Source organism: Mytilus californianus, unplaced genomic scaffold, assembly GCF_021869535.1.
Source record: "Mytilus californianus isolate M0D057914Y unplaced genomic scaffold, xbMytCali1.0.p SCAF_18, whole genome shotgun sequence".
Classification (NCBI taxonomy): domain Eukaryota; kingdom Metazoa; phylum Mollusca; class Bivalvia; order Mytilida; family Mytilidae; genus Mytilus; species Mytilus californianus.
The window spans coordinates 2,077,731-2,103,680 of NW_026262666.1; the positions used below are offsets into that span (position 1 = coordinate 2,077,731).

The 25,950-nt window shown below is 35.3% G+C and overlaps 19 non-coding genes across 19 annotated transcripts; 10 read left to right on the forward strand and 9 right to left on the reverse strand.

Moving 5' to 3' along the window:
- Positions 1-13,421: 13,421 nt before the first annotated feature.
- Trnal-caa (transfer RNA leucine (anticodon CAA)) lies at positions 13,422-13,536 on the forward strand. Its single transcript has 2 exons — positions 13,422-13,459; positions 13,491-13,536. It is a non-coding gene; the product is annotated as a tRNA-Leu (tRNA).
- A 722-nt stretch (positions 13,537-14,258) lies between these two features.
- On the reverse strand, positions 14,259-14,339 carry Trnal-uag (transfer RNA leucine (anticodon UAG)). The gene has a single exon. It is a non-coding gene; the product is annotated as a tRNA-Leu (tRNA).
- Positions 14,340-14,721: 382 nt separating this feature from the next.
- Trnal-caa (transfer RNA leucine (anticodon CAA)) lies at positions 14,722-14,836 on the forward strand. Its single transcript has 2 exons — positions 14,722-14,759; positions 14,791-14,836. It is a non-coding gene; the product is annotated as a tRNA-Leu (tRNA).
- Positions 14,837-15,558: 722 nt separating this feature from the next.
- Trnal-uag (transfer RNA leucine (anticodon UAG)) lies at positions 15,559-15,639 on the reverse strand. The gene has a single exon. It is a non-coding gene; the product is annotated as a tRNA-Leu (tRNA).
- Positions 15,640-16,021: 382 nt separating this feature from the next.
- Positions 16,022-16,136, forward strand: Trnal-caa (transfer RNA leucine (anticodon CAA)). The gene is made up of 2 exons: positions 16,022-16,059; positions 16,091-16,136. It is a non-coding gene; the product is annotated as a tRNA-Leu (tRNA).
- Positions 16,137-16,858: 722 nt separating this feature from the next.
- On the reverse strand, positions 16,859-16,939 carry Trnal-uag (transfer RNA leucine (anticodon UAG)). Its single transcript has one exon. It is a non-coding gene; the product is annotated as a tRNA-Leu (tRNA).
- Positions 16,940-17,321: 382 nt separating this feature from the next.
- On the forward strand, positions 17,322-17,436 carry Trnal-caa (transfer RNA leucine (anticodon CAA)). The gene is made up of 2 exons: positions 17,322-17,359; positions 17,391-17,436. It is a non-coding gene; the product is annotated as a tRNA-Leu (tRNA).
- A 722-nt stretch (positions 17,437-18,158) lies between these two features.
- Trnal-uag (transfer RNA leucine (anticodon UAG)) lies at positions 18,159-18,239 on the reverse strand. Its single transcript has one exon. It is a non-coding gene; the product is annotated as a tRNA-Leu (tRNA).
- A 382-nt stretch (positions 18,240-18,621) lies between these two features.
- On the forward strand, positions 18,622-18,736 carry Trnal-caa (transfer RNA leucine (anticodon CAA)). The gene is made up of 2 exons: positions 18,622-18,659; positions 18,691-18,736. It is a non-coding gene; the product is annotated as a tRNA-Leu (tRNA).
- A 722-nt stretch (positions 18,737-19,458) lies between these two features.
- On the reverse strand, positions 19,459-19,539 carry Trnal-uag (transfer RNA leucine (anticodon UAG)). The gene has a single exon. It is a non-coding gene; the product is annotated as a tRNA-Leu (tRNA).
- A 382-nt stretch (positions 19,540-19,921) lies between these two features.
- Positions 19,922-20,036, forward strand: Trnal-caa (transfer RNA leucine (anticodon CAA)). Its single transcript has 2 exons — positions 19,922-19,959; positions 19,991-20,036. It is a non-coding gene; the product is annotated as a tRNA-Leu (tRNA).
- Positions 20,037-20,758: 722 nt separating this feature from the next.
- Positions 20,759-20,839, reverse strand: Trnal-uag (transfer RNA leucine (anticodon UAG)). The gene has a single exon. It is a non-coding gene; the product is annotated as a tRNA-Leu (tRNA).
- Positions 20,840-21,221: 382 nt separating this feature from the next.
- On the forward strand, positions 21,222-21,336 carry Trnal-caa (transfer RNA leucine (anticodon CAA)). Its single transcript has 2 exons — positions 21,222-21,259; positions 21,291-21,336. It is a non-coding gene; the product is annotated as a tRNA-Leu (tRNA).
- A 722-nt stretch (positions 21,337-22,058) lies between these two features.
- Positions 22,059-22,139, reverse strand: Trnal-uag (transfer RNA leucine (anticodon UAG)). Its single transcript has one exon. It is a non-coding gene; the product is annotated as a tRNA-Leu (tRNA).
- A 382-nt stretch (positions 22,140-22,521) lies between these two features.
- On the forward strand, positions 22,522-22,636 carry Trnal-caa (transfer RNA leucine (anticodon CAA)). The gene is made up of 2 exons: positions 22,522-22,559; positions 22,591-22,636. It is a non-coding gene; the product is annotated as a tRNA-Leu (tRNA).
- Positions 22,637-23,358: 722 nt separating this feature from the next.
- Positions 23,359-23,439, reverse strand: Trnal-uag (transfer RNA leucine (anticodon UAG)). Its single transcript has one exon. It is a non-coding gene; the product is annotated as a tRNA-Leu (tRNA).
- A 382-nt stretch (positions 23,440-23,821) lies between these two features.
- On the forward strand, positions 23,822-23,936 carry Trnal-caa (transfer RNA leucine (anticodon CAA)). The gene is made up of 2 exons: positions 23,822-23,859; positions 23,891-23,936. It is a non-coding gene; the product is annotated as a tRNA-Leu (tRNA).
- Positions 23,937-24,658: 722 nt separating this feature from the next.
- Trnal-uag (transfer RNA leucine (anticodon UAG)) lies at positions 24,659-24,739 on the reverse strand. The gene has a single exon. It is a non-coding gene; the product is annotated as a tRNA-Leu (tRNA).
- A 382-nt stretch (positions 24,740-25,121) lies between these two features.
- Trnal-caa (transfer RNA leucine (anticodon CAA)) lies at positions 25,122-25,236 on the forward strand. The gene is made up of 2 exons: positions 25,122-25,159; positions 25,191-25,236. It is a non-coding gene; the product is annotated as a tRNA-Leu (tRNA).
- The last annotated feature ends 714 nt before the right edge of the window (positions 25,237-25,950 follow it).

Genomic DNA, 25,950 nt, shown 5'->3' on the forward strand with positions numbered 1-25,950 from the left:
AAAAGCTGACTGTCAAAGTTAATAAAAGATTATTGTACAATTAACCAGTGGCGAGAGGGAATTTTAAAAGAGCAATTATGACCAGTCAAAAGAGAAATAATTTTTTTCACAACATAACATTTTGTGTTTGGAACATAGGTGGGCTTATTTCAAAGCATCATGATAAAATAACAGATCCCCTTTTTCTTCAAGAGATAAGAAAATATGATGTTATACTATTAACTGAGACCCATGTAGGTTATAACACTACAGTCAATATTGAGGGTTTTAACTATTACCCTATTTGTAGACCACAATCAGCTAACTCTAGATACTATGGGGGCTTAGGTATTTTGATCAAATATGAAGTTCGCAAGGGCATCAAGATTTTGATAAATACATGTAAAGATTATCAATGGTTACAGTTTGATAAACATTATTTTAATCTAAGTACAGATATATTCCTATGTTTGGCATATATTATACCAGCTACTTCATTTTATGTTGATCAATCAGAAGATGACACACTAGAAAACATAGAAAAAGATATCATAAATTTTAGCCATCAAGGTAGTATTATATTGTGTGGGGACTTAAATGCAAGGACAGGGTCAGAGCCAGATTTTATAATAAATGATGTTAATGATACACATATTCCAATGTATGATAATTATAGTTGTGATATTATTCAAGAAAAGAGATGTAGTTATGATATGAAAGTAGATTCAAGAGGTAAACAACTTCTGGACTTGTGTATTGCGTCCAAATTACGTATTTTAAATGGGAGAATGTGGGGCGATTCTTATGGTAAATACACTTGTATAAAAGCAGTAGGTAGTAGTGTGGTTGACTATGTTATCATGTCGGAAGACTTGATTGAAGATACTTTATTTTTTCATGTTGCTGATTTTTTATCAACTCTGTCAGACTGTCACTGTAAACTGACATTTGGCCTGTTAGCTAGTTACTCACATAAAGCTAAGGAGCAAGACAATACTATTTTATTTCCAGGAAAATATATATGGTCAGAAACCTCTACACAAAAACTTCAAGATACTTTATGCCAGCCAATTATTAGAAACAGTATCAAAAAATTTTTAGACACAAAATTTAATCTTTCAGAGGACTATATTGAAAAGGCAGCTAATGAATGTTTTGATATAATAGATAATGCTGCCAGTAAATGTTTAATATTCCGTAAAACCAAGAAAAAAGTTGCACGTAAATACAAAAACAAAAAATGGTTTGACAAAGACCTGGTACAAAAACGTAAAAGCCTTATTTCTAAAGGTGAGCTGTTATCAAAATTCCCCTGGGACCCAATTATAAAAGGGTCTTACTATAAATGTTATAGGGAGTATAATAAGCTACGTTAATATAAACAAAGGAAATTTAAACAAAACATTCTTGACAGTCTGGATAATGTAAGGGATAATAATCCAAAGAGTTATTGGAATCTCATCAAAGAATTAAAAGAAGACAATTCGGATGGTCCAGAACATTCTATTCAAACTAACGTCTGGTTTTCATATTTTCAATCTTTAAATCTCAACTCTGACAAATTTAAAGACAGATTAGAGGAAATTAACAAGAAAGTAAAAAATTTAGAAAATAATCCAACTTTTTGTGAACTGGATTACAAAATAACCCTAAAAGAAATTTTGGATGCTATAAATAAACTAAAGAATAATAAAGCTGCAGGACTAGATGGTATCCCAAACGAGATATTGAAATCAGGGGGTAGTATATTTGCACCTGTTTTGCAGAAACTTTTTAACTTGATATTCTGCTCTGGAACATACCCTCGCAAATGGTCATTATCTTATATATGTCCAATTTTTAAAGCAGGGAGTCCTAGTAAACCTGAAAATTACAGAGGCATAGCAATTAATTCATGCATTGGAAAATTATTTAACAGTATTCTTAATAAAAGACTTGACATTCATCTTGATAAAAATAATATAATTCATCCATGTCAGGTTGGTTTCTCAAAAAAGAGCAGAACATCTGACCATATGTTTGTTTTAAAAACCATATTAGATAAATATACTAACAGAAAAGGGGGGAAAATTTATGCTTGCTTTGTGGACTTTAAAAAGGCTTTTGATAGGGTCGTACACTGTGGTATTAGATACAAATTATTGGAAAATAACATATCTGGAAAATTTTATACTATTTTAAAAGATATGTACAGAAAAAATGAAATGTCGGTGAAAGTGGGTAATGTACTAACGCCATCTTTCAGCTCGCTAGTTGGGGTTAGGCAAGGGGATGTTCTAAGCCCAAATTTATTTAAGCTTTTCATTAACGATCTGCCTCCAAGATATGAGTCGAGTCCAGATGCTGTTTATATCAATGGGCGTAGAATTGATTGTCTTATGTACGCCGATGACATTATTATATTATCAAACACTAAACAGGGTCTTCAAAACCGACTTGATAAACTGCACACTTATTGTATTGATTGGTGTCTAGATGTAAACTTGTCCAAAACAAAAGTTTTAATTTTTAACAAGCCTGGAAAATTTTTGAAGGAATCACTTTGTTTAGATAATGAGGCTATAGAATGTGTTAACAGATATAAATATTTAGGGATAGTCTTTACTTCTAGTGGTCTTTTTCAGCAGGGGAAAGAAGAGCTATTCAAAAAGTCCTTAAAGGCAAAATTTAAACTACAAAAATCCATGTCAGCTTGTAATCCAAGTATTGATACTGCAATCCATTTATATGATCACACAATAAAACCAATTTTATTATATTGTAGTGAAATCTGGGGTACCTTTAAGATTAACTTAAGATTAAAAAGTGATTATCTATTTGAATTAATTTACATAAATGATTATTTGGAAAAATCACATTTCAGGTATCTAAAATATATTCTTGGTGTAAATAAAAAAGCCTCAAATTTGGCAGTGTTATCAGAGGTTGCAAGATTTCCTCTTTATTTTTCTGTCATTATATCTATGGTAAAATATGTACACAGGCTTAACAAATTGGACGATGGGTTACTTTATGATGCTTATGTTTGTAATAAAATTTTAGATGCAGGAAACATTAGATGTTGGTATTCATCTATGAGATATGTCCTTCAATCACTTGATATACAAAATTCGAATACAAAGCTCAATAAATTAATTAAATTTGTAAAATGTAAACTTTGTAACAGTTTTAAAACATTTTGGGGGGTCAAAAGATCTGATACCTTATCACAAGGTAATAGTAAATTAAAAAATTATTTCAACCTCAAGACTGACTTCGTAAAGGAGGCTTATTTATCAATTAAAGATTTTAATATAAGAAGAGCTATATGTAAATTGAGAATAAGTGCACATGATCTTAAAATTGAGAAAGATAGATATAGTAAAAAATACATAGAGAGAAGTCAGCGTCTATGTCATCACTGCCTATCACATGGATCAAATTCTATTGAAGATGAGACCCATTTCACAGTAAGTTGTCCTTTATATAACGAACAGAGAAAATTATTATGGGATAAAGTAAACAGTTTTTGTAATAATTTTAAAGAATTACCCAAGGATAAAAAATATTTCTGGCTGTTCACAAATGAGCATTTACCAACTCTTATGTGCCTAGGCAATTATATAATTAAGTGTTTAGAAATAAGATCCAGGTGGATTCAAAATATATAAAATAATATTTAATTATTATGAAATTATTGTTATAGTTATGTAAGACACATGATGTGTTAGGCTCTGATCCTGTCCATAATATGATAGTATTATATTAGGATCTAGTTTTTCTTTTTTCCAATCATATTGTGCTTAATATTGTTGTTAATGATGCCCTTTATGGGTTCTTGATTAGATTAATAAAATTCTTATCTTATCTTATCTTATCTTATACCTAATTATGGTGTAAATTAGTCACAAATGACGTTTTAACCATACTGTCCAACGAATATGCAAAGACATGATCGAAAACTAAACAAATTTGTTTTTCTGGAAAATAGTAATAAATTTTTTATTTATTTATTAATGCACAAATTACACCCATAAGAGGGCCAAAGGCATGACAATTACATGTAATAACAACAATATAATGATGACATTAAAATTTACATAAAAAATAAAAATAAACCAAAACATTAAACACAACAAATGACCTCAAGTGGCCCCTGTCCTCAGTTCCATAGACTGTTTAATAAAGGAGCCTAAAGATTTCACTTGCTGACTAGTGGTTGGATTTAGTATATATTTCGTTTTATTATCAGAAAAATCTTTGTATTGAGTTTTTAAATCATTAAAAAAGAAATGTCTCAGTAAATCAACATTTATTTTAAATATTAAAAAGAAATGGGATTCATCATCCAGAACTTTGCACTTATTACAAAGTCTTTGAGGACGTGGAATATTTTTATATCTTCCAGTTTCAATAGCGAGGGAATGATCACTTATTCTAAATTTGCATATAAGTTTTCTTGTATCAAGATTAGGGTATGTCAAATTAAATTCTTGTTTATATTCAGCTTTTATATGCTTAAACAGAAGAAGTTTGCTATTTTGGTCGAGAGATGATATTTTATTGTCATATATTTCTTTATATCTTTGCTGAAATTCATTTTTAAAGAATTTTTTACTGAAATTCTTACAGTCTCCGTTTTTATGTTTAGTTACATCTTTGGGTTTGCTAATATTATTATCGGACCTAATATGATTTACATATGAATACCATGAGTATATACCGTGATCATGAAGTGATTTAGAAAGAGAGTAACACTCATAAATTCAAAAGCAAGACAGCTTGAATAATAGATATGTATTCTTCATTTAGCAAATCTGAGTTGTCTACGAAATCGAATATCCACACATCTGATATACGCAAGTATTCAATTATATACATTTCAAACTAATTTTTACTGTGTGTTTTTATGTTACACCACTGTCTCATGTTAGGAAAGGGTCGAGCGCTCAGAATCATGGTTTACATCGCCACTTCTTCATGCACCTGTCCAAGTCGGAAGCCTGTTGTTCGGTGATTGTCGTTAGTTGCTGTTTATCATATTTGTTTTTCGTTTATTGTTTTGTACATAAATCAGGCCGTTGGTTTTCTCGTTTGCATTGTTTCACACTTTGTCATGTCGGGCCTCCTTTCATAGCGGACTGTTCGGTATGGGTTATGTTCATTGATTAAAGCCGTACGATGAGCTATATAGTTGTTATTGATGCATTTTGTTTGGTTATATCCATGCACGTCATTTTGAATCTGATTGATAATTGTTCTCGTTGGCAATCATTTCGCATCTCCTCATTTATATAAAGAATTCGCCGTTTCAGAATCTAATGCATTCTGGGTAATATTTTCAAAAATGTACACCAAGACGTCGTGATTGGTTAAAGAAGTCCTAAACAATGAAAATCTAACCAATGACGTGACGTTATTTTCATTTTGGGGTACAAACAATAAAATTACCCATAGTCCTTTAGATTCTAAAACGGTCAATTGAACAAAACTATAGTGGCTTTCTATATTGTATACGTATGTACATGTCGATTGTCGTATCCAGTATGTTGGGTACACGACAACTCGTACCTCCGCCAACTCGTACCCTATTTTTAGATTATTTCATATAGACTGGTTATAACGTATAGTGATAATACAAACAGGTTGATCAGTTTATGTACATATTTTTAATTTTTATTTATTTTTGCAGCCTTCATACCGCCAGCAGGACAGTATGCATGTTGACATCTATAACGTCCTGGGACCGAAATTGCACCGAGTACCAAATGTGTGCCCATTATGCAATACACGGAAATCTTAAAGGTTTTGGTAGAGATTAAACAATTTGTGTTTTTATTATTTATCATTATGCTCGTTTTTGAATATAGCTAAATATACTTAACGATATAAAAAATAGACAAATTGAAAAAAGTAAAATTTACGGAAACGTCGCATGACACAAAGAGTCGACCTTTAAAAAGCAATTGCAAAGTGCACAATAAGTATGAACCAATGTCAAATTGTTCCAAAAATCTGGAGAAAATGACAAAACATCAGTAATTCGATTTTTACGGGTGTATATATGCAAGAGTGCATTTTAGGTATCCTTCATTACAGATTCTTTGATCGTTTGGAGGTCGGTTCAAACCCATTTTCTATGATTCAGTATAGATTCAACGTCAAGTTTGTTGACATATAAGGGAGGGTCTGGATGGCGTGGGGGGGGGGGGGGGTGTCCTTCAAATGTGTATTCTTTAATTTTTTAAACCATTTGCCTTTATTCTTTTTAAATTCTGCCCATTATTCCCTATTCTTTACAAATATTGACCAATATTCTTTTTCTTTATATCTAAGCACCCAATTATTATCTATTTTTATTTTTATTGACTATTTATCTCTACTCTTTATTTTTGTGGCCTATTTATCTCTATTCTTTATTTTTGTGACCTATTTATCTCTATTCTTTATTTTTGTGGCCTATTTATCTGTATTCTTTATTTTTGTGACCTATTTATCTCTATTCTTTATTTTTGTGGCCTATTTATCTGTATTCTTTATTTTTGTGACCCATTTTTCTCTATTCTTTATTTTTTGGGGTCCATTTTTCTGTAGCATTGGCCCATTATTTTGTAAATCCCATCCAGACCCTCAAATAGTAAACAAGGAAATAATTTTACAAAATAAACAAAGAAGTCTGTTTCATAAGTATAATCAAAAGCGACAAAAACAGTAAAAATAGGTGCAATTTTAGTATCCTCACATTAGACTTTATGGGTGTATTTATGTCGTTGGATCGCTGTATCATGGACGTTCACCCAACATTTCCTTTGTTTCAATAATGAAATCGGTTATAAAATTCATTTAATACTGAAATGTCAAAATTTCCCTTCTGAAAGATTGAATTTAATTGAACTTGTCAAGAGGATAAAATATATACAATAAACGTTCGTGTGATAAACTCAAATATCGAAGAAGATGAGGAATTATCAATAAAACCTAATTTAGATAATAAACATATGATGAATTCTATGCAAGTTTTTAACCGACCAAAGGGAGATAATTTTGTATCACATTAGTTTGTTGATATAATTAAATGTATCACCCCAGATAATCTACTATATATATTCAGTATGTACTTTGTGTTCACTCATTGGCATACTGTTATATTTGTAATCATTTGTGCTCTTAATTTTTGTTTGATATGAATATTGCGGTATTTTGTTTTGTAACCGGAGAGCATGATTCTATTGCAAAATCATCTCTCCTCCGGGACTCGAACCCGGGATCTCTGTTCTTCAAAGCAGCACTCTAACCGACTGAGCTAAAGAAGTACTTTCCTAGCTCATGGCTAAGTATCTACCATATGTTCCAAGGGAAGCAATCCCGTCACAATTTATAAGCGCGATACACGTTTCTCTATTTTGTTCTGCGGTAAAACCAGGTTGAGATTGCTCTGTATTTTTAACAGGTGGAATTGTAAATGGTGATAGCGATATTTGTTGGGTACTTTATGCGCGTTTTTTAGTTTTTCATATTTTTTATTGGGTTGGGGGTTATAGTTCCTTCTAGTTTCATTTAAGAGCTGTGTTAACGGCATGCGATCTTTTAGTGCGCGAGGTTGGACGATAGACAGCATAATAACATAAAGGTTGACTATATACATATATTATTGATAACTTAGTTTGATCAATTAATCGTCTTAGCTTACTGATTGATATTGGCAATGATTGTATGAGTTGTCTTCTCTTTGCGGACGATATAGTTCTTCTATCAGATAACTGCGAAGGACTGCAAACGAAGATAAACCGCGTAAGAGAATGGAGTAAAACATGGAACCTAAAAGTCAATACGGACAAAACTAAAGTTATGCATGTGCGGAAAGCTTTTAAAGCAGAGAGTGAATTCAGATTCTACTTTTATACATTGCGCGATATCGAGCTACCACACCGATCCTGACCAGCTTTCTGTTGACATTTATTACTGTGTCCACGACTTGTCGACCAGTAAAACAACAACGTGGTTATCGGGCTACTCAGCTGATCAACCTGGCCCTGGAAACAGCCGTTGTGAAGACAGTATACTTCAAACCAAACCAAAATAGTCAACGAACAAAATCATTGTAGGAAAACCAAAATGGCCGCCTTATTCCAACTTGACGACAACAACAAAAAACATTTTAATGCTCACCAAACGCCTTAGGGCACCGAGCCGACCGTGCGAAGGCTTACCAGCCAGTCAAGGTCGTTAAAAACCCTCAAGTACTTTGATGAGATGGCACTTGTTCCAAAATACAGATACATCGGCTTAGTAATAACACAATACATAGACTTCAAAAAATTAGTTGATGTACTGGTACCAGCATGGAGCAGGTCACTTGGTTCACTCACCTCGAAATATTATGAAATGGATTATGCTACATATAAGACAGTGTGTTGTTCCAGTGTTTCTTCGATAATAGAATACGCATCCGGTGAATGGAGCTGGTAACGGTATAATTCATTAGAGAGGCGTCAATATCGTGCAGTACGAACTATATTCTTTGTGTTGGTACACTGAAAATTTAAATTAGTCACTATGACTATTCAGTTAGTCAAATATTAGCCGAAAGGTAGTCAACAGCATATATGACTACCCATCAAGTCATTGTGACTACCTGCACGGTCAATTTGACTATGTCAGTGGTCACAGCACCACGTGGTGTAGAGTATTAGTTTTCACGCGCACTCTTTCGCGTTCCCTTTGTTCCCTAGATCGTGTAGATGTAAACAAACCAGGAGGCATGAAACTGTTATTTTGTCAATTAAACCAATTGTTTAAAGTAAGTATTATGTATATTTGTTTAAATTATAACTTACACAAATTAAATTTAAGAAAAAGTGTAATGAATGTAAAATCGACACATGTTGACGTAATGACAATAAAAAAAGGGGGAGATATGTATACGGGATATCAATTCTGATACACATACAACGTATTGTTGATTGAAAAGAGTATTTAGCGATATCTTTTTTTCACCTGACCAAAAACTGTTGAAAATAAATTTAACACTGCAATCGATATTCACAACAAAAATTAAAAAAAACCTCAGGTTGGCTGTCAAGATCCTGGTGCTTACATTACAATGCTGTAATATAGGATGGGTGGATGTCAAGATCCTGGTGCTTACATTACAATGTTGTGTTATAAGATGGGTGGCTGTCAAGATCCTGGTGCTTACATTACAATGTTGTGTTATAAGATGGGTGGCTGTCAAGATCCTGGTGCTTACATCACAATGTTGTGGTATAAGATGGGTGGCTGTCAAGATCCCGGTGCTTACATTACAATGTTGTGGTATAAGATGGGTGGCTGTCAAGATCCTGGTGCTTACATTACAATGTTGTGGTATAAGATGGGTGGCTGTCAAGATCCCGGTGCTTACATTACAATGTTGTGGTATAAGATGGGTGGCTGTCAAGATCCTGGTGCTTACATTACAATGTTGTGGTATAAGATGGGTGGCTGTCAAGATCCTAGTGCTTACATTTCAATGTTGTGATATAGGATGGGTGTCTGTCAAGATCCCGGTGCTTACATTACAAAATAATAGTATAAGATGAGTGACTAAATCACTAGATCAAAGATTTTAAAATTTGTTTTATTCTTTTAACTTTTAACATGACTGATATACTTGTTTATTGTAATATTTTAGCTTTTAAAATGAAATAATTATATTTTTCAGCAAATGAAGACATTGCTATAATTGTATGAACACAGCTGAGAGATTTTTTACCAGAGAGAATATTACACTGACACATGCAGAGTTGATACCGACAAAATATCTAAAATAAACACTTCGAATTCTGACATACTGAAAATGTATAAAATATATATTGAAGTTGGGATATAATAATGTATGTAACAATGAGTTTATAATAAATATATTTTCTTTATTTGATTTTTAGACTTTAATATATGTCACTGAGTAATGGTAACACATGGAAACTTAAGATATAGGAAGGTTTTGAACATTGAGCACTTTGTGGTCCTATACTGTTGTCATTGTTGGTATTGCTGCTGTGGTATTTTTAATGATATTATATTCCAAATGTATTTGTCAATCCTATGGAAGAGAAACAACATAAAGTAGAATAACAGAAGAAATGAAACATAAAAGTACAAAACGGATGGAAACACACACAAAGTAACATGGTAGAACAAAAAACACAACACAAATTAAAATAACAGTCTAACAGTCGTGACTATTCACAGTAATCATGTTGACTAACCAACATGGTCATTTTCGACCATTTCAATAAGTCATATAGACTGCATTCAATTGTCAAACTGACAAATGTGCATAGTCAATTGAACAATCCAATTCGTCATAACGAGTATAACATATAGTCATTTTGACTTCCTAACATAGTCATAAATACCAGCCTACTCAGTCAAATGTGACTAACTATCTAGTCAAACGACTAAGAGCATAGTCAAAATGATTAAAATGCATTGTCATCTAGAGGACAGTCAAAATGACCAACTAAGTTGGTCAAATTGACTAATTTAGGTTTTCAGTGTATGGCTACTCCTCTTCTCAACTACCGGTTATAACGAGAGAAAAGGCACTGTAAAAAACTCTTTAAAAGGACGTCATGATTTGTTGTGGATTGACAGTATTCAAAAAATGCAAAAACTCAGAACCTACAAACATATAAAATCACAATTCATAACGGAAGAATGGAAAAATGTCTTACCAGAAACCAAATATCAGCCTTGTCGAAAATATGATGTGAAATGTTCTCTCTAGAACTTGAAAAGGGACGTATCAGAAATATTCCCGTTGAACAACGACTATGAAATTTTTTTGGCAGTGGCGAAATAGAAAAGGGCTCCACTTCATGATTAATTGTACGTTATATAACAGCATTCGTAACAAATAATTTCTTCTTCTTTATTTCGATTAAATGTAAAAACAATATTTTCTTATTCTTCGAGCTGATTTTTATTGTTTGTGTTCTCAAAATAGACTGAGAGTTTAAAAGTGCTTTCCACAATTTCGTATAAACAGAGACATATATCTATAAGAAGATTTTTTATTTTCCATTTAATGATTTGACAACAACAATACATGAGAAATAGTGGAGATACAACACTATAAAATATTTTTCTCTGAACTAACTAGATGAATAAGCCATTATAGTCCAATGTGAGTGTGGAGATAGTACTGTGCAGATATGGTAAAAACTCGTAGAGTGTAGAAATTTCGTATTATAGTTGTATAGGGAGATAAACCATTCACTTGGATCTCAAATATATAGCTATATCCATTTTTATCAAAAGTGGACATACAACACTATTAGATTCACACGACGTAGTATTACAATATAAAACATTATTTAAACAACAACAAAAAAAACAATAATCAATTATACATACAAAGAAAAGAAAAAGCCGTTTGAATATAAATGAACTACACACACACATATGGTATAAAATTGTATAGGGAATTCCCATATGATATAAATAGCCATACAGGGAGGCCGGAGATGTGTCCCACACAGAATAAAAAACAATGATAGATCAGTGATCTGGAAGGATTTTTTCTCTATGGGCCCAGGGCCCCCAAAAATAAATTCAATGAGCCATTTTTAGAATTAATGGGCCATGTTGTCAAATGAGTGGGCCATTCGTTTACAATAAAAAAAATAAATAAAAAAAGTGTATATTTCACTGTACTTACAAGTATGATTCTAATTAATATCATGGATATTGTTCCTGTGATTTTGTAATTTCAATTTCAATGAATATACAATAACTTCTTCCAAACCGGACAATATTTACGATAACCTTTATTTACAATGTTAAAACTTGTACTGTTCCCTTGTTCATGTTCATGGTTTTTTTTACATTAAATTTGAGTCTTCGTCGATACCATACTTATTCCAGACGTTCCGTATTAGAGGACGTTTCTGACATTTCCTCTGCACTTGTATTATTATTACTTCATCACGATGACAAGAATAACAGTAGAGAGCAACGTTAATTGATAAGACACAACAACAATTCGCTGAAGGCATGTTTACAAAATGTCAAAACGAGCCAAAGACCAAAAAAATTGACAAGGACAGTTAAGCCCCTTTTATGGAGACAAATACTATGCTATTCATAAAAAGGCTTTTGGATTTTTCAATCGAAATAATAGCAAGCTTACTTAAAAGATTATAATTAGGTACTAGCCAATTTTCACAAATTTAAAGTTGTTTATAAAAAAATTATATCATGAATGATGGTTAATTACGTTTTTTGGGTTATCAGTCATACCGCATGTTGCTAATATTACCATAGGAAAACACCCGAGACGTCCCAAAAATATATAGGTGCTCCTATCATTGGAGTAAACACTACACAGTTGTGTACTCACACATGGCGGCACGAAATACGATCGGAAATCCATTTGACGATATCTCAACGTTTCAAAACGAAGTGAAAAATATCATGCGCCACGCGGGCGCTTACATTTGTCACTCTATGCGCCATTTCTGGTCGATAAGCGCAATTGGCGCAAGGCGCACGTCCTTCCCGATCACTGTTAGATTGATTGATTGTTGGTTGCTTAACGTCGAGTGGCAAGTATTTCATGCGTCTTCAGGACGAGAACAAATTAACAATAAACGGGGAAATTTGGATTTGGGAAAATGAGGGACACAAATTAAGCTTGCAACAGGCCACCTACGGACCCCTCAAAGAGTTTGTTGCAAGGGTTCTTCACGTGCAAAGAGCGTCGCACTCTCTCTACACGAGGCATTGGATTTAACGTCCCCATTCTGACCGGACGTGGCTGCAAACTTGTACATACCGCACAGCAAAACGGACGCCCGACTTTGGCGAGGGTTTTACTGCCGGTCGAAGGAAGACCAATGGTGACCATATTTCTATTCCCAAGTCACACTTGGGGGTAACATTAATAGAGAAGTAATGATAAATGTAACAGCTATAAATGTCGACTTGAAAATAAATAAATAACTCCTGGGTTATTCTTTAAAACAAGCAAGTGGTACTACATGGACCAAATAGATGATGACATTAAAGTTACCCTAAGGTTCTTGAATTGGTATCACAAACGTGAATGCATAATTCAGGTCTTCTTTTTTCAGTTTATAAAACATACTACTGTATCTATAACAGCTTACAAGAGTGCAGTTATTTGTTTACATTTTACCGGCAACTTTTTTACCCCAAGATGATACTCTGAATAAAATCTTGTGCAGCTCGTGATTGGATGACACCGAGTTGAATTATTCTATTTCAAAAACATATATTAATCCATTTTGGTTTTTTGGTTTTCAGAATCCAGAAAATATTTAAAAAATTATCAAAACGAAATATTAAATGCACCAATACCAAATGTAAAAAATTCCAAAAGGGAAAAAATATTCAGTCACAATGTTTTTGCACCTTAGATGATGGTTAACTATTAAAATTAGCAAAATTGTTGTCATGTCAGGTTGGCCGAGTGGTCTAAGGCGCCAGACTCAAGGTTAATACCTTCCCATTCGTGGGAATGAGTGTTCTGGTCCACGAATGTGGGCGTGGGTTCGAATCCCACATCTGACACCATATATTTTTGAGGACTTTCTACCCATCATGTATAACATGGTTTCATGAAGGGGTGTTTTGCGAGTTATTTAATGGTTAAACGTTAAGTATGTAGTAAACGCATATACGGAAGAAAAAACATTCATTTTTATTTATTTTTTTGTTTATGTTTGTCCAGATCAGAGTTTCATGATTTAAGTACGGGTTATCATTTGCTGAACGTCCTGTAGAAAATAGCTATGTATACTCAGTTCGAGGATAGATTAAATCCTCAATCATTGAATATGTTTTACATAGTGGGTAGACCGTTAAAACGGAGGAGCGGCTGGTTGTTTGAGCGGGAGAAGAAATTTTGCAATCTTGATCGTTATCTTTTTTCCAAAAAGAACGACGCTTCACATCACGAAAACATGTTTGATTTTTTGCGTTCGTGATTGCATTATCCCAACCACCGTTCAATACGCATGAAGTCCGTACAAATGTGTATAGCCCTGCTGTGTCAAAAATGAAAGGGAAAAATATAGGTGCTGACTTCCAGCATCAAGTGAAAATCGTGTGTTGCACGTAGAGAATTTCGTATTCAGTCGAAATAGATAATCATTCACTATCTTTCAGTTGTAAGAATTCTTGAAAGAATCTTCCGCATTCTTAGCTTTTCTCTCTCTGTCCTCTCAAAATAACGAACAGGGTTAGATAGAGTCTTTGGGAAAGAAAAATCGAATTGGTCGGTAAAAAATTCTTGGCAGCGGTGGGATTCGAACCCACGCCTCAATGAGACTGGTGCCTAAAACCAGCGCCTTAGACCGCTCGGCCACGCTACCTTACAACTTTTCTGCAGATATTTTATGTATTTGTCAACTGGCTTCGTGAAATAAAAATTTCGGTTTGTTGATTTTGCCCTATATGGTTCCGCTGCAGCTGTTCGAGTGAAGTGTGCGAGTAAGAATGAGGACTTAGGAAGTAAAAGAATGTGAGATGAAAAAAAATGGCCAGATTCAACTTCATTTGGAACCATTTTGAGTAATTATATAAAACTTGCATTGCCAGAAGAAAAAAAGGTTCGAGACGTGGAAAAGAATTATCAAATCATAAAATGCGCCAATACCAAATGTAAAAAATTCCAAAAGAGAAAAAATATTCAGTCACAATGTTTTTGCACCTTAGATGATGGTTAACTATTAAAATTAGCAAAATTGTTGTCATGTCAGGTTGGCCGAGTGGTCTAAGGCGCCAGACTCAAGGTTAATACCTTCCCATTCGTGGGAATGAGTGTTCTGGTCCACGAATGTGGGCGTGGGTTCGAATCCCACATCTGACACCATATATTTTTGAGGACTTTCTACCCATCATGTATAACATGGTTTCATGAAGGGGTGTTTTGCGAGTTATTTAATGGTTAAACGTTAAGTATGTAGTAAACGCATATACGGAAGAAAAAACATTCATTTTTATTTATTTTTTTGTTTATGTTTGTCCAGATCAGAGTTTCATGATTTAAGTACGGGTTATCATTTGCTGAACGTCCTGTAGAAAATAGCTATGTATACTCAGTTCGAGGATAGATTAAATCCTCAATCATTGAATATGTTTTACATAGTGGGTAGACCGTTAAAACGGAGGAGCGGCTGGTTGTTTGAGCGGGAGAAGAAATTTTGCAATCTTGATCGTTATCTTTTTTCCAAAAAGAACGACGCTTCACATCACGAAAACATGTTTGATTTTTTGCGTTCGTGATTGCATTATCCCAACCACCGTTCAATACGCATGAAGTCCGTACAAATGTGTATAGCCCTGCTGTGTCAAAAATGAAAGGGAAAAATATAGGTGCTGACTTCCAGCATCAAGTGAAAATCGTGTGTTGCACGTAGAGAATTTCGTATTCAGTCGAAATAGATAATCATTCACTATCTTTCAGTTGTAAGAATTCTTGAAAGAATCTTCCGCATTCTTAGCTTTTCTCTCTCTGTCCTCTCAAAATAACGAACAGGGTTAGATAGAGTCTTTGGGAAAGAAAAATCGAATTGGTCGGTAAAAAATTCTTGGCAGCGGTGGGATTCGAACCCACGCCTCAATGAGACTGGTGCCTAAAACCAGCGCCTTAGACCGCTCGGCCACGCTACCTTACAACTTTTCTGCAGATATTTTATGTATTTGTCAACTGGCTTCGTGAAATAAAAATTTCGGTTTGTTGATTTTGCCCTATATGGTTCCGCTGCAGCTGTTCGAGTGAAGTGTGCGAGTAAGAATGAGGACTTAGGAAGTAAAAGAATGTGAGATGAAAAAAAATGGCCAGATTCAACTTCATTTGGAACCATTTTGAGTAATTATATAAAACTTGCATTGCCAGAAGAAAAAAAGGTTCGAGACGTGGAAAAGAATTATCAAATCATAAAATGCGCCAATACCAAATGTAAAAAATTCCAAAAGAGAAAAAATATTCAGTCACAATGTTTTTGCACCTTAGATGATGGTTAACTATTAAAATTAGCAAAATTGTTGTCATGTCAGGTTGGCCGAGTGGTCTAAGGCGCCAGACTCAAGGTTAATACCTTCCCATTCGTGGGAATGAGTGTTCTGGTCCACGAATGTGGGCGTGGGTTCGAATCCCACATCTGACACCATATATTTTTGAGGACTTTCTACCCATCATGTATAACATGGTTTCATGAAGGGGTGTTTTGCGAGTTATTTAATGGTTAAACGTTAAGTATGTAGTAAACGCATATACGGAAGAAAAAACATTCATTTTTATTTATTTTTTTGTTTATGTTTGTCCAGATCAGAGTTTCATGATTTAAGTACGGGTTATCATTTGCTGAACGTCCTGTAGAAAATAGCTATGTATACTCAGTTCGAGGATAGATTAAATCCTCAATCATTGAATATGTTTTACATAGTGGGTAGACCGTTAAAACGGAGGAGCGGCTGGTTGTTTGAGCGGGAGAAGAAATTTTGCAATCTTGATCGTTATCTTTTTTCCAAAAAGAACGACGCTTCACATCACGAAAACATGTTTGATTTTTTGCGTTCGTGATTGCATTATCCCAACCACCGTTCAATACGCATGAAGTCCGTACAAATGTGTATAGCCCTGCTGTGTCAAAAATGAAAGGGAAAAATATAGGTGCTGACTTCCAGCATCAAGTGAAAATCGTGTGTTGCACGTAGAGAATTTCGTATTCAGTCGAAATAGATAATCATTCACTATCTTTCAGTTGTAAGAATTCTTGAAAGAATCTTCCGCATTCTTAGCTTTTCTCTCTCTGTCCTCTCAAAATAACGAACAGGGTTAGATAGAGTCTTTGGGAAAGAAAAATCGAATTGGTCGGTAAAAAATTCTTGGCAGCGGTGGGATTCGAACCCACGCCTCAATGAGACTGGTGCCTAAAACCAGCGCCTTAGACCGCTCGGCCACGCTACCTTACAACTTTTCTGCAGATATTTTATGTATTTGTCAACTGGCTTCGTGAAATAAAAATTTCGGTTTGTTGATTTTGCCCTATATGGTTCCGCTGCAGCTGTTCGAGTGAAGTGTGCGAGTAAGAATGAGGACTTAGGAAGTAAAAGAATGTGAGATGAAAAAAAATGGCCAGATTCAACTTCATTTGGAACCATTTTGAGTAATTATATAAAACTTGCATTGCCAGAAGAAAAAAAGGTTCGAGACGTGGAAAAGAATTATCAAATCATAAAATGCGCCAATACCAAATGTAAAAAATTCCAAAAGGGAAAAAATATTCAGTCACAATGTTTTTGCACCTTAGATGATGGTTAACTATTAAAATTAGCAAAATTGTTGTCATGTCAGGTTGGCCGAGTGGTCTAAGGCGCCAGACTCAAGGTTAATACCTTCCCATTCGTGGGAATGAGTGTTCTGGTCCACGAATGTGGGCGTGGGTTCGAATCCCACATCTGACACCATATATTTTTGAGGACTTTCTACCCATCATGTATAACATGGTTTCATGAAGGGGTGTTTTGCGAGTTATTTAATGGTTAAACGTTAAGTATGTAGTAAACGCATATACGGAAGAAAAAACATTCATTTTTATTTATTTTTTTGTTTATGTTTGTCCAGATCAGAGTTTCATGATTTAAGTACGGGTTATCATTTGCTGAACGTCCTGTAGAAAATAGCTATGTATACTCAGTTCGAGGATAGATTAAATCCTCAATCATTGAATATGTTTTACATAGTGGGTAGACCGTTAAAACGGAGGAGCGGCTGGTTGTTTGAGCGGGAGAAGAAATTTTGCAATCTTGATCGTTATCTTTTTTCCAAAAAGAACGACGCTTCACATCACGAAAACATGTTTGATTTTTTGCGTTCGTGATTGCATTATCCCAACCACCGTTCAATACGCATGAAGTCCGTACAAATGTGTATAGCCCTGCTGTGTCAAAAATGAAAGGGAAAAATATAGGTGCTGACTTCCAGCATCAAGTGAAAATCGTGTGTTGCACGTAGAGAATTTCGTATTCAGTCGAAATAGATAATCATTCACTATCTTTCAGTTGTAAGAATTCTTGAAAGAATCTTCCGCATTCTTAGCTTTTCTCTCTCTGTCCTCTCAAAATAACGAACAGGGTTAGATAGAGTCTTTGGGAAAGAAAAATCGAATTGGTCGGTAAAAAATTCTTGGCAGCGGTGGGATTCGAACCCACGCCTCAATGAGACTGGTGCCTAAAACCAGCGCCTTAGACCGCTCGGCCACGCTACCTTACAACTTTTCTGCAGATATTTTATGTATTTGTCAACTGGCTTCGTGAAATAAAAATTTCGGTTTGTTGATTTTGCCCTATATGGTTCCGCTGCAGCTGTTCGAGTGAAGTGTGCGAGTAAGAATGAGGACTTAGGAAGTAAAAGAATGTGAGATGAAAAAAAATGGCCAGATTCAACTTCATTTGGAACCATTTTGAGTAATTATATAAAACTTGCATTGCCAGAAGAAAAAAAGGTTCGAGACGTGGAAAAGAATTATCAAATCATAAAATGCGCCAATACCAAATGTAAAAAATTCCAAAAGAGAAAAAATATTCAGTCACAATGTTTTTGCACCTTAGATGATGGTTAACTATTAAAATTAGCAAAATTGTTGTCATGTCAGGTTGGCCGAGTGGTCTAAGGCGCCAGACTCAAGGTTAATACCTTCCCATTCGTGGGAATGAGTGTTCTGGTCCACGAATGTGGGCGTGGGTTCGAATCCCACATCTGACACCATATATTTTTGAGGACTTTCTACCCATCATGTATAACATGGTTTCATGAAGGGGTGTTTTGCGAGTTATTTAATGGTTAAACGTTAAGTATGTAGTAAACGCATATACGGAAGAAAAAACATTCATTTTTATTTATTTTTTTGTTTATGTTTGTCCAGATCAGAGTTTCATGATTTAAGTACGGGTTATCATTTGCTGAACGTCCTGTAGAAAATAGCTATGTATACTCAGTTCGAGGATAGATTAAATCCTCAATCATTGAATATGTTTTACATAGTGGGTAGACCGTTAAAACGGAGGAGCGGCTGGTTGTTTGAGCGGGAGAAGAAATTTTGCAATCTTGATCGTTATCTTTTTTCCAAAAAGAACGACGCTTCACATCACGAAAACATGTTTGATTTTTTGCGTTCGTGATTGCATTATCCCAACCACCGTTCAATACGCATGAAGTCCGTACAAATGTGTATAGCCCTGCTGTGTCAAAAATGAAAGGGAAAAATATAGGTGCTGACTTCCAGCATCAAGTGAAAATCGTGTGTTGCACGTAGAGAATTTCGTATTCAGTCGAAATAGATAATCATTCACTATCTTTCAGTTGTAAGAATTCTTGAAAGAATCTTCCGCATTCTTAGCTTTTCTCTCTCTGTCCTCTCAAAATAACGAACAGGGTTAGATAGAGTCTTTGGGAAAGAAAAATCGAATTGGTCGGTAAAAAATTCTTGGCAGCGGTGGGATTCGAACCCACGCCTCAATGAGACTGGTGCCTAAAACCAGCGCCTTAGACCGCTCGGCCACGCTACCTTACAACTTTTCTGCAGATATTTTATGTATTTGTCAACTGGCTTCGTGAAATAAAAATTTCGGTTTGTTGATTTTGCCCTATATGGTTCCGCTGCAGCTGTTCGAGTGAAGTGTGCGAGTAAGAATGAGGACTTAGGAAGTAAAAGAATGTGAGATGAAAAAAAATGGCCAGATTCAACTTCATTTGGAACCATTTTGAGTAATTATATAAAACTTGCATTGCCAGAAGAAAAAAAGGTTCGAGACGTGGAAAAGAATTATCAAATCATAAAATGCGCCAATACCAAATGTAAAAAATTCCAAAAGAGAAAAAATATTCAGTCACAATGTTTTTGCACCTTAGATGATGGTTAACTATTAAAATTAGCAAAATTGTTGTCATGTCAGGTTGGCCGAGTGGTCTAAGGCGCCAGACTCAAGGTTAATACCTTCCCATTCGTGGGAATGAGTGTTCTGGTCCACGAATGTGGGCGTGGGTTCGAATCCCACATCTGACACCATATATTTTTGAGGACTTTCTACCCATCATGTATAACATGGTTTCATGAAGGGGTGTTTTGCGAGTTATTTAATGGTTAAACGTTAAGTATGTAGTAAACGCATATACGGAAGAAAAAACATTCATTTTTATTTATTTTTTTGTTTATGTTTGTCCAGATCAGAGTTTCATGATTTAAGTACGGGTTATCATTTGCTGAACGTCCTGTAGAAAATAGCTATGTATACTCAGTTCGAGGATAGATTAAATCCTCAATCATTGAATATGTTTTACATAGTGGGTAGACCGTTAAAACGGAGGAGCGGCTGGTTGTTTGAGCGGGAGAAGAAATTTTGCAATCTTGATCGTTATCTTTTTTCCAAAAAGAACGACGCTTCACATCACGAAAACATGTTTGATTTTTTGCGTTCGTGATTGCATTATCCCAACCACCGTTCAATACGCATGAAGTCCGTACAAATGTGTATAGCCCTGCTGTGTCAAAAATGAAAGGGAAAAATATAGGTGCTGACTTCCAGCATCAAGTGAAAATCGTGTGTTGCACGTAGAGAATTTCGTATTCAGTCGAAATAGATAATCATTCACTATCTTTCAGTTGTAAGAATTCTTGAAAGAATCTTCCGCATTCTTAGCTTTTCTCTCTCTGTCCTCTCAAAATAACGAACAGGGTTAGATAGAGTCTTTGGGAAAGAAAAATCGAATTGGTCGGTAAAAAATTCTTGGCAGCGGTGGGATTCGAACCCACGCCTCAATGAGACTGGTGCCTAAAACCAGCGCCTTAGACCGCTCGGCCACGCTACCTTACAACTTTTCTGCAGATATTTTATGTATTTGTCAACTGGCTTCGTGAAATAAAAATTTCGGTTTGTTGATTTTGCCCTATATGGTTCCGCTGCAGCTGTTCGAGTGAAGTGTGCGAGTAAGAATGAGGACTTAGGAAGTAAAAGAATGTGAGATGAAAAAAAATGGCCAGATTCAACTTCATTTGGAACCATTTTGAGTAATTATATAAAACTTGCATTGCCAGAAGAAAAAAAGGTTCGAGACGTGGAAAAGAATTATCAAATCATAAAATGCGCCAATACCAAATGTAAAAAATTCCAAAAGAGAAAAAATATTCAGTCACAATGTTTTTGCACCTTAGATGATGGTTAACTATTAAAATTAGCAAAATTGTTGTCATGTCAGGTTGGCCGAGTGGTCTAAGGCGCCAGACTCAAGGTTAATACCTTCCCATTCGTGGGAATGAGTGTTCTGGTCCACGAATGTGGGCGTGGGTTCGAATCCCACATCTGACACCATATATTTTTGAGGACTTTCTACCCATCATGTATAACATGGTTTCATGAAGGGGTGTTTTGCGAGTTATTTAATGGTTAAACGTTAAGTATGTAGTAAACGCATATACGGAAGAAAAAACATTCATTTTTATTTATTTTTTTGTTTATGTTTGTCCAGATCAGAGTTTCATGATTTAAGTACGGGTTATCATTTGCTGAACGTCCTGTAGAAAATAGCTATGTATACTCAGTTCGAGGATAGATTAAATCCTCAATCATTGAATATGTTTTACATAGTGGGTAGACCGTTAAAACGGAGGAGCGGCTGGTTGTTTGAGCGGGAGAAGAAATTTTGCAATCTTGATCGTTATCTTTTTTCCAAAAAGAACGACGCTTCACATCACGAAAACATGTTTGATTTTTTGCGTTCGTGATTGCATTATCCCAACCACCGTTCAATACGCATGAAGTCCGTACAAATGTGTATAGCCCTGCTGTGTCAAAAATGAAAGGGAAAAATATAGGTGCTGACTTCCAGCATCAAGTGAAAATCGTGTGTTGCACGTAGAGAATTTCGTATTCAGTCGAAATAGATAATCATTCACTATCTTTCAGTTGTAAGAATTCTTGAAAGAATCTTCCGCATTCTTAGCTTTTCTCTCTCTGTCCTCTCAAAATAACGAACAGGGTTAGATAGAGTCTTTGGGAAAGAAAAATCGAATTGGTCGGTAAAAAATTCTTGGCAGCGGTGGGATTCGAACCCACGCCTCAATGAGACTGGTGCCTAAAACCAGCGCCTTAGACCGCTCGGCCACGCTACCTTACAACTTTTCTGCAGATATTTTATGTATTTGTCAACTGGCTTCGTGAAATAAAAATTTCGGTTTGTTGATTTTGCCCTATATGGTTCCGCTGCAGCTGTTCGAGTGAAGTGTGCGAGTAAGAATGAGGACTTAGGAAGTAAAAGAATGTGAGATGAAAAAAAATGGCCAGATTCAACTTCATTTGGAACCATTTTGAGTAATTATATAAAACTTGCATTGCCAGAAGAAAAAAAGGTTCGAGACGTGGAAAAGAATTATCAAATCATAAAATGCGCCAATACCAAATGTAAAAAATTCCAAAAGGGAAAAAATATTCAGTCACAATGTTTTTGCACCTTAGATGATGGTTAACTATTAAAATTAGCAAAATTGTTGTCATGTCAGGTTGGCCGAGTGGTCTAAGGCGCCAGACTCAAGGTTAATACCTTCCCATTCGTGGGAATGAGTGTTCTGGTCCACGAATGTGGGCGTGGGTTCGAATCCCACATCTGACACCATATATTTTTGAGGACTTTCTACCCATCATGTATAACATGGTTTCATGAAGGGGTGTTTTGCGAGTTATTTAATGGTTAAACGTTAAGTATGTAGTAAACGCATATACGGAAGAAAAAACATTCATTTTTATTTATTTTTTTGTTTATGTTTGTCCAGATCAGAGTTTCATGATTTAAGTACGGGTTATCATTTGCTGAACGTCCTGTAGAAAATAGCTATGTATACTCAGTTCGAGGATAGATTAAATCCTCAATCATTGAATATGTTTTACATAGTGGGTAGACCGTTAAAACGGAGGAGCGGCTGGTTGTTTGAGCGGGAGAAGAAATTTTGCAATCTTGATCGTTATCTTTTTTCCAAAAAGAACGACGCTTCACATCACGAAAACATGTTTGATTTTTTGCGTTCGTGATTGCATTATCCCAACCACCGTTCAATACGCATGAAGTCCGTACAAATGTGTATAGCCCTGCTGTGTCAAAAATGAAAGGGAAAAATATAGGTGCTGACTTCCAGCATCAAGTGAAAATCGTGTGTTGCACGTAGAGAATTTCGTATTCAGTCGAAATAGATAATCATTCACTATCTTTCAGTTGTAAGAATTCTTGAAAGAATCTTCCGCATTCTTAGCTTTTCTCTCTCTGTCCTCTCAAAATAACGAACAGGGTTAGATAGAGTCTTTGGGAAAGAAAAATCGAATTGGTCGGTAAAAAATTCTTGGCAGCGGTGGGATTCGAACCCACGCCTCAATGAGACTGGTGCCTAAAACCAGCGCCTTAGACCGCTCGGCCACGCTACCTTACAACTTTTCTGCAGATATTTTATGTATTTGTCAACTGGCTTCGTGAAATAAAAATTTCGGTTTGTTGATTTTGCCCTATATGGTTCCGCTGCAGCTGTTCGAGTGAAGTGTGCGAGTAAGAATGAGGACTTAGGAAGTAAAAGAATGTGAGATGAAAAAAAATGGCCAGATTCAACTTCATTTGGAACCATTTTGAGTAATTATATAAAACTTGCATTGCCAGAAGAAAAAAAGGTTCGAGACGTGGAAAAGAATTATCAAATCATAAAATGCGCCAATACCAAATGTAAAAAATTCCAAAAGAGAAAAAATATTCAGTCACAATGTTTTTGCACCTTAGATGATGGTTAACTATTAAAATTAGCAAAATTGTTGTCATGTCAGGTTGGCCGAGTGGTCTAAGGCGCCAGACTCAAGGTTAATACCTTCCCATTCGTGGGAATGAGTGTTCTGGTCCACGAATGTGGGCGTGGGTTCGAATCCCACATCTGACACCATATATTTTTGAGGACTTTCTACCCATCATGTATAACATGGTTTCATGAAGGGGTGTTTTGCGAGTTATTTAATGGTTAAACGTTAAGTATGTAGTAAACGCATATACGGAAGAAAAAACATTCATTTTTATTTATTTTTTTGTTTATGTTTGTCCAGATCAGAGTTTCATGATTTAAGTACGGGTTATCATTTGCTGAACGTCCTGTAGAAAATAGCTATGTATACTCAGTTCGAGGATAGATTAAATCCTCAATCATTGAATATGTTTTACATAGTGGGTAGACCGTTAAAACGGAGGAGCGGCTGGTTGTTTGAGCGGGAGAAGAAATTTTGCAATCTTGATCGTTATCTTTTTTCCAAAAAGAACGACGCTTCACATCACGAAAACATGTTTGATTTTTTGCGTTCGTGATTGCATTATCCCAACCACCGTTCAATACGCATGAAGTCCGTACAAATGTGTATAGCCCTGCTGTGTCAAAAATGAAAGGGAAAAATATAGGTGCTGACTTCCAGCATCAAGTGAAAATCGTGTGTTGCACGTAGAGAATTTCGTATTCAGTCGAAATAGATAATCATTCACTATCTTTCAGTTGTAAGAATTCTTGAAAGAATCTTCCGCATTCTTAGCTTTTCTCTCTCTGTCCTCTCAAAATAACGAACAGGGTTAGATAGAGTCTTTGGGAAAGAAAAATCGAATTGGTCGGTAAAAAATTCTTGGCAGCGGTGGGATTCGAACCCACGCCTCAATGAGACTGGTGCCTAAAACCAGCGCCTTAGACCGCTCGGCCACGCTACCTTACAACTTTTCTGCAGATATTTTATGTATTTGTCAACTGGCTTCGTGAAATAAAAATTTCGGTTTGTTGATTTTGCCCTATATGGTTCCGCTGCAGCTGTTCGAGTGAAGTGTGCGAGTAAGAATGAGGACTTAGGAAGTAAAAGAATGTGAGATGAAAAAAAATGGCCAGATTCAACTTCATTTGGAACCATTTTGAGTAATTATATAAAACTTGCATTGCCAGAAGAAAAAAAGGTTCGAGACGTGGAAAAGAATTATCAAATCATAAAATGCGCCAATACCAAATGTAAAAAATTCCAAAAGAGAAAAAATATTCAGTCACAATGTTTTTGCACCTTAGATGATGGTTAACTATTAAAATTAGCAAAATTGTTGTCATGTCAGGTTGGCCGAGTGGTCTAAGGCGCCAGACTCAAGGTTAATACCTTCCCATTCGTGGGAATGAGTGTTCTGGTCCACGAATGTGGGCGTGGGTTCGAATCCCACATCTGACACCATATATTTTTGAGGACTTTCTACCCATCATGTATAACATGGTTTCATGAAGGGGTGTTTTGCGAGTTATTTAATGGTTAAACGTTAAGTATGTAGTAAACGCATATACGGAAGAAAAAACATTCATTTTTATTTATTTTTTTGTTTATGTTTGTCCAGATCAGAGTTTCATGATTTAAGTACGGGTTATCATTTGCTGAACGTCCTGTAGAAAATAGCTATGTATACTCAGTTCGAGGATAGATTAAATCCTCAATCATTGAATATGTTTTACATAGTGGGTAGACCGTTAAAACGGAGGAGCGGCTGGTTGTTTGAGCGGGAGAAGAAATTTTGCAATCTTGATCGTTATCTTTTTTCCAAAAAGAACGACGCTTCACATCACGAAAACATGTTTGATTTTTTGCGTTCGTGATTGCATTATCCCAACCACCGTTCAATACGCATGAAGTCCGTACAAATGTGTATAGCCCTGCTGTGTCAAAAATGAAAGGGAAAAATATAGGTGCTGACTTCCAGCATCAAGTGAAAATCGTGTGTTGCACGTAGAGAATTTCGTATTCAGTCGAAATAGATAATCATTCACTATCTTTCAGTTGTAAGAATTCTTGAAAGAATCTTCCGCATTCTTAGCTTTTCTCTCTCTGTCCTCTCAAAATAACGAACAGGGTTAGATAGAGTCTTTGGGAAAGAAAAATCGAATTGGTCGGTAA